Source organism: Mustela nivalis (genome assembly GCF_964662115.1).
Source record: "Mustela nivalis genome assembly, chromosome: 14".
Classification (NCBI taxonomy): Eukaryota; Metazoa; Chordata; class Mammalia; order Carnivora; family Mustelidae; genus Mustela; species Mustela nivalis.
In genome coordinates this window covers 78,417,604-78,433,998 of record NC_139033.1, presented here as the reverse complement: position 1 = coordinate 78,433,998, position 16,395 = coordinate 78,417,604, and the positions used below count along the sequence as shown (strand labels likewise).

At 38.1% G+C, this 16,395-nt stretch overlaps 1 pseudogene across 1 annotated transcript in view; it reads right to left on the bottom strand.

Moving 5' to 3' along the window:
* Positions 1 to 574: 574 nt before the first annotated feature.
* The window catches only part of LOC309848058 (large ribosomal subunit protein eL8 pseudogene), a 34,105-nt pseudogene continuing 18,284 nt past the window's right edge, over positions 575 to 16,395 (bottom strand). The window contains exon 3 of the transcript in view: positions 575 to 1,358. The product of the transcript in view is annotated as a large ribosomal subunit protein eL8 pseudogene (transcript). The remainder of the gene's footprint in view (positions 1,359 to 16,395) is intronic.

Here is a 16,395-nt window from a genome sequence, read left to right as displayed (position 1 = left end):
TTCTTACCTTAATTCTTTTACGCCTTTGATCTCGACAAAATCTCCAAATCCGGAGGTCCATGACATCATTTAAAAAATTACACTTACTAGAATAATGAAAAGGAGAACATGTCATTGTCATCTACTATATTATATTTGCTAAAACGAATACATGGAATTGCACTCTGTATCCTTTTTTTTAAATCCACAGTATAGGGCAGAGAGGAGCAGAGGCTATTCAGGCCAAGTGCCCTTTCTCCAGGCCTCCTTTGGATACAACCCCACCAGAGATCTCGACTGTCTCTACTATTTCCCACATAGTATCCATCGTCTTAGAGAGGAACTGCTGAAAATTTCCATAGTTTTTAAGAACTCTGCTCTAACACGTGTTCCTTAATTTCTACCAAATGACATGAAATATGATAAATATATCTAATGTAAATCCCATTAAAAGCAGCAGATTGGTCTGTTTCATGCAAGGCCTGCTAACAAGGGTACACTGTACCCACTGGCACTTGGTTGTAAATGCTACATTTGATTAAATATTTAACTTTTTTTGAAAGAGAACTTTTTATTACTTTTACATACAGAAAATTCAACAGTGTCTGCTCATTTTGGTGGCCTGTTTGGTGGCCTGTTCTTTAGCCTTTGCCTTTTCCAGCTGGGCAATGCGAGCTGCTGACTTTGGACCCAGGATGGTGATAGTAGATCTCATTATATCTGTCATTGTAATTGGTCCTGATGGCTTCCACCAGCTTAGCTGGAGCTCCTTTGTCTTCCTGTGTGAAGGCCACAGTGGAGCAGGTCTTCCTGTGGAATGGACACCCCAGCCTGGCCTTCCCCTTGACAATGCAGTAGGGAGCCCCCATCTTACCACACAGGGTAGGCAGGAAGACAGCCAGCTCAATGGGTCCGCATCATGGACAATCACTACCAGCTGAGCCTTCCTGTTTTCTGCCCAGGTGGTGACATATTAACCCCCGCTTGAAGGACAGGTGACCTCTGAGTGGGGATATTCCCTTGGACGGCAGCTTTCTTCTCAGCCCGGATCAACAATCTCTGCTTCTTCTCTTGCTTTGTCTCTGGTCTGTGTTTGTGGGTGAATGTAAGCAGTCGCTTCTTGACGGTCCAAGGCCATGGTGAAGTGGTTAAAATCACAGGAGGCACTTTTGGACATTTTTAGAGAGTAGACCTTTGCCGCTAAAGCTGGATGTAGCAGGGGCATTTGTCCTGTCCGATGCCAAAATTCTTGGGCCTTTTCTCAAACAGGGGATTGAACGCCTTCTTGGTCCCCCGTTTCTTCACAATAGCAAGAGCCGGGGCCCCATTCTTCCCCTTGCCTTCTTTCTTTTTGGCATCTTGGATGGCTGGAGGAGAGGCTACATTTTGATTACATTTTTAAAGAAGGAAATTGGAGATCTAGATTCACATTTATTTTAGGGCCCTATTAATAACAAATGTATATACCATGTAATGTTTTGGACCTAACATTACCCCCATATTCACCAAAATTAGCTGCACTTTTAGGTTTTTGAAGAGTAGTAGGACTACTATAGAAAATCTGAGAAAACAGAGAAAGCTATCAAATATCAGTGTGATTTTTGCTATTCACCCGCCCATATTCCATTTATCCCTTCACTTATTTAGTATTTATCAAGCACCAACAATATGCTGGGCATTCTGGTTGGTATCAGGTGAAGCAAAAGACATGGATCCTTATGGTGTGTATACACTAATGAGGTAAAAATATGTTTAATCATATATGTACAAATTAATAGATTTATGATATATTTCAAATTATGCAAATGCTGTGAAGGGAAAGAAGAGGGTTCTCTAAGAAGTAATAAGGGAAAGCCCAACTTAAAATTGGCAAAGGAGGCAAAGAAAAGGAAAACACTGATTCAAAGGAACCCATAGATCCCTATGTTTATACCAGTATTATTTATAATAGCCAAGATATGGAAGCAAACCAAGTGTCCATCAATAAATGACTGGATAAAGAAGCTGTTTCCATATATATATTTGAAAGAGAACTTTTTACTTTTATGTACAGAAAATTCAACAGTGTAATATAAATATAAATACACAAAAATTCAATAATACAACTATAAAATTATATTAGTAATGTATATTACACATATATTATATGTAGTATCATATACATATATACACACTGAAATATTAGTCAGCCAAGAAAAAGAGTGAGATCTTGCCATTTGCAACAAGGATGGACCTAGAGGTTATTATGCCAAGTGAAATAAATCGGGAAAAGACAAATATCATATGATTTCACTCATATGTGGAATTTAAGAAACAAACCAACAAAGAAAAGAGACAAGCAAAACCCAGACTCTTAAATACAGAGAACAAACAGGTGGTTGTCAGAGAAGAGGTGGCTGGGGGAAAATGGGCAAAATAAGTGATGGAAATTAAAGAGCACACTTATCATGATGAACAATGAGTACTATAAAGAAGTCATTATATTGTACACCTGAAACTTCTAGGACACTGTATGTTAATTATACTTCAGTAAAAACAATGGTAGGGGAAGAAGTTCATGTGTGATACAGGGAAAGCCATTCAGAGGAAGAGATATTTGAATTGAGAAGAATATGTACCAATTCTATTCCTGTTATAACTTATTAAGCTTTATCAACTAATATCACAAGAAATGGATAAAATTTTATGTATTGAAGCCAGGTGAGAACAGAAACAAATATAGACTTTTAAAAATTTATTTTAGAGAGAGAGAGAGGACCTCTCTGGAGAGGAAGGAGGGACAGAGAGGGAGGATGAGCGGGGGAGAAAGAGAGAATCGCTCAAGCAGTCTCCACGTGGAGCACAGAGAGCACTTGGGGCTCGATATCACAACCCTGAGATCATGACTTAAGCAAAACCAAGAGTTGGATGCTTAACTGAGTGAGACACCCAGGTGTCCCTAGTACAGATTTTAAAAGTACATAAATTAATTTGTATCTAGAGGGAATTTACTCAGTTAAGGATTTACTTAGAGAGATAGAAGACAACGTTGTCTGTTGGTACTGAAACTGAAAATAATTTCTTAAAATCCTGTTAAAAGAATCCTAAGAAAGAACTGTTGGGGGCCCATTTTGGCCACATTTCAATTTCTTTCAGCACTTTTAATTACATACCAGTTGTAAAAAATTGGATTATGTGTTCTTTGCATAGGATAAATTAGAATAAAATATTTAATATTTATATAACACTTTAGTTAAATTTAATGTTTTCTCTTCAATCCAAGGTTGATTTTTAATTCATGCATAATTAGGTCACACAAGTAAGCAATTTCTAATGTCAAAGAATGATTACAAATCTGAAAACAGAAATCATGAGGGAACTCTAAAGTAAACATAAAATTATAGCATATAAGATATAATCCAATAGGATTATTTCAGTCAAAATTAATTTTCCTTTGAACTAAGAACGATCAGAAGTAGATACGTTGAAAAGTTTATGTCTTAGGTCTTTGTATGGAAATCATGTTCCGTTGATGAAAGTAGCATATTATTATTGCACATTTTTGCAAATTTTCACACTGTTTAATTGGAAACTTGAGTAAAATTGTAGAAATGAGTTAAGGCCAATTTGGCTTCTTTCTCCCCAGGTGGAGCTATATTTGAGTAGCATAATGTGTTATAGAGGAATGATTAAACAATGATACCTTCTCAAGAATACAATAATAATGTATCCATTAAAAATGAAAGAGGGCTCATTTCCTATAACGCATGTTTTCTCAACCTTGGCATTATTGACTTTTGGGGCTAGATAAATTTGTTGAGGTAGGGAGCTGTCCTGTGTATTATAGGATGTTTAGCAGCATCCTTGGCCTCAACCCAGTAGGTTCCAGTAGTACTCTTCCTCAGTAGTGACAATAACAACAACAAAATATCTCCGGGTATGCCGAGTATGCCCTTAGGCAAAACTGCCTCAAGTTCAAAACCGTAGTTACCATAGATTGGCAGAGTAGTAGTTCAGTTGGACCGATAAATTAAAAGATATGGTATTTATATCTCCTATTTTAATGTACTGGAGAGTAACCAGAGCAAGTCTATCCTTGAAATATAAGTATCATAGGTAAGCTTTGTGATTTGAAGGCTTTTTTGCTTGAGGACACTTCCCAGTTCACCATTAGTGGGTGGCAGAAAGCCACAATATTACTGGCACGACTGGCTACATGATTTGGGGGGTCCCGTGCAAAATAAAAATCCCATACCCCTTGTTGAAAATTTAAGAATTTTAAGGCAATGATAACGGAGTATTAAATCAGCCATGAAGTCCTCTGCGACTTTGCAGATAACATGCCAATGAAGCTGGGCCCACTTAATGGCTTGAGATCTCAGAGAATAGAATTTGGAGGTGGAGAAATAGCCCAGAAAATTAGTAGTGAAATTCTAGGAGGGAGGAAACTTTATAAATGTGAGCCCCACAAATCTGCACATAAAATCCACTCATGTCTTTGGTTGACTACTATCAACAATGCAGGAGGAGACCCTGGGAGCCTGACGAGAACACCTAAAAAATATAAAGGGACAGAGCAAAGATTTCATCTTCTTTCTTCAGGACAGACAGATTTTTTTTTTAATTTTTATTTTTTAAAAGGTTTTATTTATTTGACACAGAGAGTGATCACAAGTTGGCAGAGAGGCAGAGAGAGAGGAGGAAGCAGGCTCCCTGCTGAGCAGAGAGCCCAATATGGGCCTTGATCCCAGGACCCTGAGATCATGACCCAAGTCTAAGACAGAGGCTCGACCCGCTGAGCCATCCCGGTGCCCAGGACAGACAAGATTTTGAGTTCAGCTATGTTAACTAGTTTAGAGAAAAAACATAGCAAAGCAAAAATCATTCATTAGAGAGATATAACAGAAAATAAAGTCCCTACAATATATCATTTATAATTCCCAGAGTCCAATAAAAAGCATTAGACAAACACAACAGACAGAAAAATGTGACTTGTACTTAAGAAAAAAAAAAGGCAATAATTGATGACCAGATGAACCAGATGTAACAATTAACAGAGAGGGACTTTAAAGTAGTGACCACAAACATATTCAAAGAGTTAAAGGAAGATATGCACATAAAGAATGAACCAATGGATAATCTGGAAAAACTGAAATTATAGAAGAGAAACAAATGGAAATTCTTAAACCCAGAAGTACAATAACTGAAATTAAAAAAAAAAATCACTGCATGTGCTTACCAACAGGGGGAAGACAGAAAAAGGACAAATTGATGAAATTAAAATTAGATCCAGAGAAATGATCCAACGTGAAGAACAGAGAGGAAAAAAACAACTGAAGAAAAATAAACAGCTTCTCTGAGGCCTGTTCACCAATATTAAGTGGTCTAAACAAAGAGCAATTAAGAGTCTTAGAAATAGGTGAGGATGAAATTGGGATAGAAATAACATTTGAAGAAGTAGTGGCCCCAAACTTCTGATATTTGATGAGACATCATTAACTTACAAATCCAAGAAACCCAGTGAACCAGAGGCAGGATTAATATAAAGAAGAATGTACACAAGCATGTATGATAAAAGAGCTGAACTTCAAACATGAAGAGAGAAATGTAGATGGAGCCAAGGACTCCAGGGAAATGATGTATAGGAAGCAGCCTATGAAAAATGTTGGCTTTTCCTCAGGAATAGCAGATGCCTCAAGACAGCAAAACAGCATTGCTGAAGTGCTGAAATATGGAAAAGTATTACCAACCCAGAATTTTATACCTTGCCAAGCTATACTTCAAGAATAAAATGGGGGAAAAAAAAAGTAACATTAGGGATGCCTGGGTGGCTCAGCAGTTTGAGCCTCTGCCTTCAGCTCAGTTCATGATCTCAGGGTGCTGGGATTGAGCCCCACATTGGGCTCTCTGCTCAGCAGGGAGCCTGCTCCCCCCCACCCACCTGCCTCTGCCTACTTGTGATCTCTGTTATATAAATAAATAAAATCTTCTATATAAAAAAAGTAACATTAAAGAAAATAGGAGACAATGGGCATCAGGTGACCTGCACTATGAACAATGCTAAATGGAAGTCTTATGGCTAAAGCGATAGAGGACACCAGGTGTTGCCAGGTGGAAACTCAGATCCAGAGGAAAAATAAAGATCAGTGGAAATGGTAAATATGTGGGTGAATCTGAAGACTATATGTTTCTTTTAAAGATTTTTTTTAAAAACATATGCTTATTTAGGGAAAAATATTAACAGTGTATTATGGGTTTATAGTGTATGCAGGTGCAATCTATGAAAATGTTACAAAGGGTGGGGAGGGCAAAGGGACTATACTCTCACCAAGTTCCAGTGTTTGATGGAAAGTAGTGTTAACCATAAGTAGGTTGCGGTAAGTTATCAACTGAATTTCCTTCAGGGATGAAACTGTTCTATATCTTCATTGTTCTCTCAAGTAGCCACTACTTACATGTACTTACTGCACACTTGGAATGTGGGTATTGTCACCTGAGAATTAAATTTTAATTGCTTAAAAACCCCCAAACTCTTAGCTACAGAAAACTGGTGGTTGCCAGAGGGGAGGTGGGTGAGATGATGGGCAAACTAGGTGAGGGGGATTAAGAGGTACTAACTTCTGGTTATAAAATGAGTAAGTCCTGGGGATGAAAGGTACAGCACGGGGAATATAGTAAATAATATTGTAATAACACTGGTGACAGGTGGGGACTGCACCTACCATGGTGAACTCTGAGTCAATGTATAGAATTGTCAAATCACTATGTCGCACACCTGAAACTAATGTAATGCTGTATGTCAATGATACTTTCATAAGTTATAAAAATAAAGTCCATGGTGGCATGTGGCTAGTGGCTACCATTTTGGACGATGTAGCCACCAAAAAAGAGTGAAAAGTGGGATGCCTGAAGAGCAAATTGGGGAGGAAAACAAATACCACAACATATTCAAGTAGCCCCGAAAAAAGAAGAAACAGAGGGAAACAAACAACTGAACCAAATAGAAAACAAATAGCAAAATGGCTAACTTAAATCCGACTATTTTAATAATTAAATGAAAGTGGACTAAACCTTTTAATTAAAAGACAGCGAATGTCAGAGTGGATAAAAGACCCAACTTTTTTTTTTTTTTTAAGATTTTATTCATTTATTTGACACAGAGATCACAAGCAGGCAGAGAGGCAGGCAGAGAGAGAGGGGGGAAGCAGGCTCCCCACTGAGCAGAGAGCTGGATGCGGGGCTTGATCCCAGGACCCTGAGATCATGACCCGATCTGAAGGCCCACTGAGCCACCTAAGAACCCCTACTTTCTACTGACATGGGTAGGTTGATAGTAAAAAGAAGGAAAAAGGTATATGATGGTGTATTGGATTCCTACTATTGCAGTAACAGATTACCACAAGCTAAGAAGTTTAAAACAACAGATTCTCATTCTTTCACAGTCCTGAAGGTCAGCAGTCAAAATGAAGGTGTTGGGAGGGCCATGTTCTCTCTGCAAGCTGGGGGGAAAAATCCACCCTGACCTCCTCCAGCTTCTGGTGGCTCCCAGTGCCCACTGACTGTGGCTGCTTCACAGCAATCTCTGCCCTTGTGATCACTTGCCTTCTTCTTGTGTCTCTGTATGTCCTCTTCTGTCTCTTATAAACACAGTCTTATTAGATTTGGGGCTAATATGATCCCATCTCTATCCTTACCTTAATTATAATCTGCAAAGACTTTATTTCCAAATAAGGTCACATTCTGGGTTTTTTTTAGGGGGGAGGGCATGAGTTTTTGAGACATGCTGCTTTACTCACTACATATGGAAATATTAGTCATGAGAAACCTGGAATGGATACATGAATATCAGGCAGCATAGAATTTATTATAAGGAGATTTGCTGAAAGCAAAAAACACTACTTCATCATGACGAAAGGGTCAATGCATCAGGAAGACATAACAAATACAAACACTATAGCCAATAATTGCAAAATGCTACTCCCAAATTTTAGTGAAATGTTCACTGACATAGACCAGAATGGGGCCAAAAAATATACCACCAAATTGTAAAACATTAAGTCTTAGAGAGCATGTTTTCTGGCCATGATGGAATTTAGTCAGCAGGATAATAAGGTATCCAGAAAATATCCACACATTTGGAAATTAAGGAATAGACTTCTGAATGATCCATGGTTCTTTGGAAAGTTCAATAGAATTACTAAATTCCTAGCAAGAAGTAGAGAAAAGGGAAATTATCAATATCAGGGATAAAAGAGGGAGCACCGCAGTAACTTTATTCATCAAAATGACATATGAGATTGTTATGGACAAATTTATATCAACACATTCAACGATTTGGGTGGAATGGACAAATTCTTTGAAAATACAATTTAATGAAACTAATAAAAGAAGAAACAACAACAACAAAAAAACTGAATAGTGGTGTACCTAGCAAATAAATGGAAATTGTTACTGAATATGTCCTCTCAAAGAAAACTCCCAAGTATTGACTACTTTATTGGTGAATTCTATAAAACACTGAAGGAAAATAATAATACCAATATTAAACTCAGAATAAAGAGGAAGAAAGCATTTTAAAACTCAGTGTCTTATTTGAAGCCGGCACAACCTCAATACAAAGACTTGACCAATACAATATAGGACTTGGCCAGTACAATATAGGACCAGGATTTTTTAGGCCAATATGGCTCACTAATGTAGATGCAAAAAAGCTTTAAAAATATTAGCCAGCCATGTATGAAAATAATATGTCACAAACAAGTGGGATTTATCCCCATGATGCAAGGTTGATAGAACACATTCTCTGGATTTCCAAATGACATAACTGGGAATATTCACAAGACTAGGGGTCCCTGGGTGGCTCAGTCAGTTAAAGATCTGCCTTCAGCTCAGGTCATGGTCCCAGGGTCCTGGGATCAATTCCTGCATGGGGCGGGGAGTCTTTGCACCAGGAATCCTGCTTCTCCCTCTACCTGCCTCTACCCTTGTTCGTGTGTACTCTCTCTGACAAATCAAATCTTAAAAAAAAAAATACACACACCCACACCCATACCCACCTGCACACACACACACAAAGGAATAATCTTAAAAGCATTCTAGAAATAACATGTGGGTTTAGCCAGGTCTCAGGATACCAGGATACCAGGTCAGTATACAAAAATAAATTACTTTACTATATCCTAACAAAAACACCACCACTGCCACTGCAACTGGAACATGGAATTTTAAGAATTCCACCTACAGTTGAGCCCCAACTACAGAATGGGAATAAATTTGATAAAATATGTGAAAAACCTCTACATTGAGAGCTACAAAACATTGTTGAGAGAAATTAAATACCTATATACATGGAGAGGTATAAACATGACTCAGTATTGTTCTTTCCCCCAAATTAATCTAAAGGTTCAACGCAGTATCAATTATAACCCAGAAGCCATTTTCATAGGTGTTAAGAAGCTGATTATAAAAATTTGATATGGAGATGCAAATGGCCTAGAATATCTATAGGAATCTTGGTAAAGAGAACCAAAGCTGGAGGACTTATACCACCTTTCTTCAAAACTCACTGCAAAAGGACAGTAATCAAGATAGTATGGGACAGAATGTTTATAGCAGCAATGTCCACAATAGCCAAACTATGGAAAGAACCTAATGTCCATCAACAGATGAATGGATAAAGAAGATGTGGTATATATACACAATGGAATACTATGCAGCCATCAAAAGAAATGAAATCTTGCCATTTGTGATGATGTGGATGGAACTAGAGGGTATTATGCTTTAGTGAAATATGTCAATCGGAGAAAGACAACTATCATATGATCTCTCCAATATGAGGAAGTGGAGATGCAACGTGGGGGGTTTGGGGGATAGGAGAAGAATAAATGAAACAAGATGGGATTGGGAGGGAGATAAAACCATAAGTGACTCTTAATCTCACAAAACAAACTGAGGGTTGCTGGGGAAGGGGGGCTGGGAGATGGGGGTGGGGTTATGGACACTGGGGAGGGTATGTGCTATGGTGAGTGCTGTGAAGTGTGTAAACCTGGCGATTCACAGACCTGTACCCCTGGGGATAAAAATACATTATATGTTTATAAAAAAATTAAAAAATTTAATAAAAATTAAAAAAAAATACTGTGGGACACAAGTATAGGCAAATTTTGTCAGTGAAATAGAATGCTCAGAGCAGAAATAGACCCACACTAACACGGTCTATTGGGTTTCAACAAAGGTGCCAAAGTTATTTAACAAGAGGAAGGTTTTTCAACAAATTGCAGTGGAACAACTGGATGTTCACATCAATGGGCCCTATCCCCCACCTCACATCATACACACAAAAGAAATGGGCATTGAACAGAGTCTTAACTATGAAATCTAAAATTATAAAGCTTTCAGAAGAAGACGTAAGTGGATAACTTTGTGACATGGGGATAGAAAAATTTCTTGTGTAGGATACAAAGAAATTAACCATAGAAGAAAAACTGGACTTTATAAAATTAAAAACTGCTTAACCATGGGTACCGTTAACATGGGTAGACTGAAAGTATTTGCAATACATGAGCTTTGACAAACCAGCAAAAATAAGATACCTCAAAAATGTGAAATACTTGAATGCTCTATGAAGGAAGATATGATTGGCCAACAAGCAAATGAAAAAAAGATCAACATCTTTAGTCCTCAGCAAAATCAAATTTATATTGTATCCACTAAAATGGCTAAAATTGAAAAGACACTCAACACCAAGTGTTGGTGAAGATGTGGAGAAACCAGAACACTAAAGTTTCTCTAGTGGGAAAATATAATGGTCCCATCACTTTAGAAAAAAAACAGTTTTGGGCTGCCTGAGTGGCTCAGTGGGTTAAAAGCCTCTGCCTTTGGCTCAGGTCATGGTCCTGGGGTCCTGGGATCGAACCCCACATCGGGCTCTCTGCTCAGCGGGGAGCCTGCTTCCTTTTCTCTCTCTCTGCCTGCCTCTCTGCCTACTTTTGAGCTCTGTTTGTCAAACAAATAAATAAAATATTTGAAAAAAAAACAGTTTTGCACTCTTATTTTATAAAAGTATACATTTACTTGTCCTTTAAGCCAGTAATTCCACTCCTAGGTATTTATCCAAGAGCAGTTTAAAGATGTGACCACAGAAAGACTTATAGAAGAAAACCTAGCAGGCTTTTTGACAACAGCCCCAAACTGGAAACAACACAAATACCCATTGTCAGGACAATGACTAAACAAATTGTAGTATATTCATACAATAGAATATTTCTCCTAAATAGAAAGAAACAAACTACTAATGAATTTTGCAACATGGATTAATCTCACTGGCATTTTGCTGAGTGAAAAAAACTGACACAAAAGATTACACATTCTGCTTGCTTGAAGTTCTGGGACATAACAAATTCAAATTGAAAGAAATAACAATGGTTCTCTGGTGGATAGCATTGAATGAATTTTCAGGGATATAAAGAAGATTTGATAGGATGGGGTGTGGGTTATGTCCATTTTTCAAAATTGTACAACTAAGATCTGGGAGTATATTATATGTTATATCATTATTCATTATATGTTATATTATATGTTACTTAAAAAAACCCTAAAATCTGGTGGAGTGTGGGAAGTGGGTCGAGTTCCAGATGATCTAAGAATAGCAGAATGTTTGTAATTGTTGAAGCTGGGTGATTGATATATTTGGGTTCATTATACCCTTCTGTTTACTTTGTGTAGGTTTGAAATTTTGCTAATAAAATGTTTAAAAATCATGAACTAATAAAAAATATATGACATTATGATAATGAAAAATGTTGACAAATTTAAGGACATACAAAATATTCATCAAAAATGAAAAAAATAAGGAACTTCTACAACAGCCCATTGTGGAAAAGAAGCATCTTAATGCATGGAAAGTCACTGAAAACCTGCTTTCTAAAGTGGAAGTAATGTTGTCTCTGTTGAATTATGGGTAAGTTTTTTTCTTTGTTCTCTTTTCCATTCCTCCCCCGCCCCCAATGAACACCTTCATCATTCTATTGACATCTTTCTTGCAATTTGTGCAAGAAATTTTGTACAAATTTTGTTTGAAATTTTGATTTCAAAATCTCAGATAGATGAGATCTAGTTCAATCCAAACCTGGTCTGGCATTTTGTTTTTCTGTATCTCCACAAGTGCAGAAAAGGACACTAAGACCCAGGAGGGATGTATTTGCTTCTCCTAACCAGATTCCAGGCAGCTGAGAGATTCAGAGTACAGGCACCTTGGAGATGCTGTAGGTCGCTTCCAGACCACCACAACAAAGCAAATACAGCAAAAATTTGAGTTAAAGAAATGCTTTGCTTCACCAGTGCATATAAAATTGACATTTACACTATATTGTAGTCAGTCTATCAAGTGCACACTACGTCTAAATTATTAGCATTCTGTCTAAAAGGATAATGTATATACCTTAATTAAAATTTTTTTTTTGCTAAAAAATGTTAACTATCACCTGAGCTTTTAGCAAGTGATAATTACTGATCACAGATCATCATAACAAATATAATAATAATGGAAAAGTTTGAAATCTTGAATTACCAAAGCACGACACAGAGACACGAAGTCAGCAGATGCTGTTGGAGAAACCGTGCTGGTAGACTTGCTTGACACAGGGTTGCTACAAACCTTCAGTAAGGACAATAAAACAAGGTATGTCTATAGTGGGTTAATACACCCATGGGCTGTGCACAGTGGTTTTGCTGGAATTCCAATAGAAAATAAAAAGACATCTTGGTAAACTTGTATTTTATATCTAGATTCTTTTTGCATCTGTCTTGTAGGTTTCATAACAATTATGATATAGTAGAATGACTGGTAACATGCACATGTTAAGGTTTTGAGCTGAAATTCACTGACTGGGTGAACAAAACTATTGGAAAACACTGATTTAGGGGATATTTGCCCAGCTGTGCTATTTGGGGAGCTCCTCACAAGGCATGCTGGGAGGCCTGGGGTGGGATCTTCCTAGGCTGTTGGAACGGGTTTCCGGTGGGGAACTGGAATGGCATGGGGTTCTGGTTGCTGGTCCCTAAGCAGAGACTAGCCTGTGGATCACAGGTCAAACCAATGTCATGAGGAAGATCCCCAACATTTGTTCTAAACTAGCACCCCAAATAGTTCAACAATCTTCCACGGTTGGGGAATGAATGGATAAAGTGAGGCATAAAGAAGTGAAATCACGGGGTGCCTGTGTGGCTCAGTTGGTTAAGCGTCTGCCTTTGGCTCAGGTCATGATTCTAAAGTCCTGGGATCAAGTTCTATGTTGGGCTCCCTGCTCGGCAGAGAGCCTACTTCTCCCTCTCCCTATGCCTGCTGTTCTGTCTGCTTGTGCTCTTTCTCTAGCTCTCTGTCAAATAAATAAATAAAAATCTTAAAAAAAAAAGAAGCGAAATCACTAACATCATGGAAATGGACTTAGAATATTCTTGATATTCCTTATATTTAGACTCTGTTTGAAAAGGCAACACTTAGCAAACTGAAAACAACCAAACCCTAGAGCTCCAAAAAGAAGGAAATCAGGAAATAAAGGGAGAAACATAACTACCATACTTTCCTTTAACGATGGATAAGACGTTATAATGATGCAATCTAAAATTAGATGTTTTCCTGCAATTTCATTGGCCTGACCCATGGATATCAGGTTGAATTGTGCATGAAGACTCTACTTCCAACACAGCACTCGAAAAGGAGCTATTAGATGATCACCAGGCTTTGTATGTACCCACATAAACAGTAAGCAACGGATATCCTGGGTATGATGAAAATAATCATTCACCAATGAAACAGACAGGAGACATTTTTGCAAGCTAATGAGACCTGAAATGCCACACAAGCTTCACATCTCTTAGCTTTCTTAAACAGAGCTAGACATTTTGCATCTTAGACCATGTTTCTATTGTCAGGCAGTAGAACACCAGGACCAAATGAACAACCGGCTCGTTACTCACGGTGTGAACATACTGGACAATATGCATATGTATGTGTGTTTTGGAAGAGCGTGTGTGTGGAAGTGTCTGATTGCTTCCTGCATCTCCAGCAACGCCTGGCGCGTAGTGAGCTCTGAGGAAGCATTTGTTGCTTACCAGCTACAGTTGCCATCTGTGTGTGATACATCGTCTCTCAGAAACTTCTTTTTGTTTAGTTTTATTTTTATCAAAGTCGGATACACATACTTTAAAGGCAAATTGTTCTCTCATTTATGAAAACTGGCTTTCCTTTGCCAATTTTCCCCACCCATTTCTAGCTTTGAGGAGGCAGCCAATTTCAACTTTCTTAGTTTTTTGTTTTTTTTTAATATTTATCTTACGCTTATAATTTACATGTTTCCACTGCTACTGCTTGACTGTTCAGTTTCATTAGGGAAACATTAACATAAATGTTAACATTCCCTGCTTGCTGCCTCCTCCCCTCACATTGCCTTCTTCTTCTTCTTCTTTCTTTTAAGGAATTGATGTGTAACTGACATGAGACATTCATTATGTGTGAAACATAATGATTTGAAATTAGTATGTATGTTGCAAAATCATCACCCCAGCAGGCCTGGTTAATATCTGTCAATATACACTGTTACAAATTTTTTCCTTGTAATGAGAACTTTCAAGATTTACTCTGTTAGCAACTTTCAAGTATGCAAGGCAGTACTATTAACTATAGTCACTGTACTGTACATTACTTTTTGAGGACTTTTGTACTTCTCAAACTTCCACCCATTTTTCCAACCTTCCAACTCCCACCTTTGGCAAGCACCAATCTGTTCCCTGTATCTATGAGTTGCATTTCTTTCTTTCTTTCTTTCTTTCTTTTTTTTAGATTTCGCATATAAGTGTGGTCATGCGGTATCTTTCTCTGTTTGACTTATTTTATTTGGCATAACGCCCTTAATGTCCACCTATATTGTTGCAAATGGTAGGATTTCCTTTTATTTTACAGTGGAATTATATTCCATTGTATATATATTTTCTCGATCCATTCATCCATCCATGAACACTTAGGCTGCTTCCATGTCTTGGCTATTGTAAATAACGCTGCAACACCGGGGGTGCAAAGATATTTTCATCACTCTTCATGCCCTCCCCAAAATCCCATAGTGTTTTATTCATTTTTTAAAAAAAGATTTTATTTGAGAGATAGAGACAGAGTGAGAGAGAGAGAGCATGAGACAAGGGAGCCTGATGCAGGTTTTGATCTGGGGACTCCAAGATCATGACCTGAGCCAAAGGCAGACACTTAAGTGATTGAGCCACCCAGGCACTGCTTATACAGTTTTCTTTAAGTTTAGTCCAGTATTTAACATTTACAATCATTATGATCAGGTAAATTCCTGTTGTTTTTTAAAATCTATTTTTTTAAAGATTTCATTTGTTTATTTGAGAGAGAGAGAGAGTGTGTGTGTGTGTGTGTGAGAGAGAGGACAAGGGGAAGGGCAGAGGGAGAGGGAGAAGCAGGCTCCTGAGTAGGGAGCCCGATGCGGGTTCGATCCTAGGACTTCCAGATCATGACCTGAGCTGATTGACCTGAGCTGATGGCAGAGGCCTAATCAACTGAGCCACCCAGGCACCCAGGCACCCTGGTAAACTCTCTTTACAGCTGAGCTACATAACTGATCAGAATCACTTTTCCATTTCTGTAGGGGGTTATATTTCCTCTAGAGTGAGTAATCCTCTGTCTACTTTGGTTTTCTACATTCTCATCACTAATTCAAATCTATTTTCCACCCTCCTATTCCTACCATGGTAGGAATCACCTCTCAACACATTCAAACATTAGTATTATCAATTGCATTGTCTGCTTCTATCTGCTCTCTCTTTCAGCCTGGGACATGGGTATTGCTGGGCTCTCTCCCTTCGCTAGGAAACTCCTCATCCTAGGTATTGTTTTCACCTCTTTTCTTTTGGTCTTCGCCTCCCTCCATTTTATTACAGTCCCTTTGAAAACAAAAATTCAATCGTTATGTAACATTTCATCATTTAGGCATACATTACTTTTCCTAATCATTCTGATTTTTTTCCATAGGAAATGTTAGAAGCAGTATTACTGGTTGACATGAATTAACTTTTAACTTTTGTGTATGTATATCTATCTATCTATCTATCTATCTGACAGACAGAGATCACAAGCAGGAAGAGAGGCAGGCAGAGAGAGAGGGGGGGGAAGCAGGTTCCCTGCTGAGCAGAAAGCCCCATAGAGGGCCGATCTCAGGACTCTGAGATCATGACCTGAGCAGAAGGCAGAGGCTTAACCCATTGAGCCACCCAGATGCCCCTTAACTTTTCTTTTAAAGGCTTTTGGTTAGAACAGTTTCCGGTTCAAAGCAAAATTGAGCAGTAAGTACAGGTGCATAGCCTCCCCCATTACTGATATCTTAACTAGATCGATGCATTTGTTACACATGACGCACTTAATTTGAC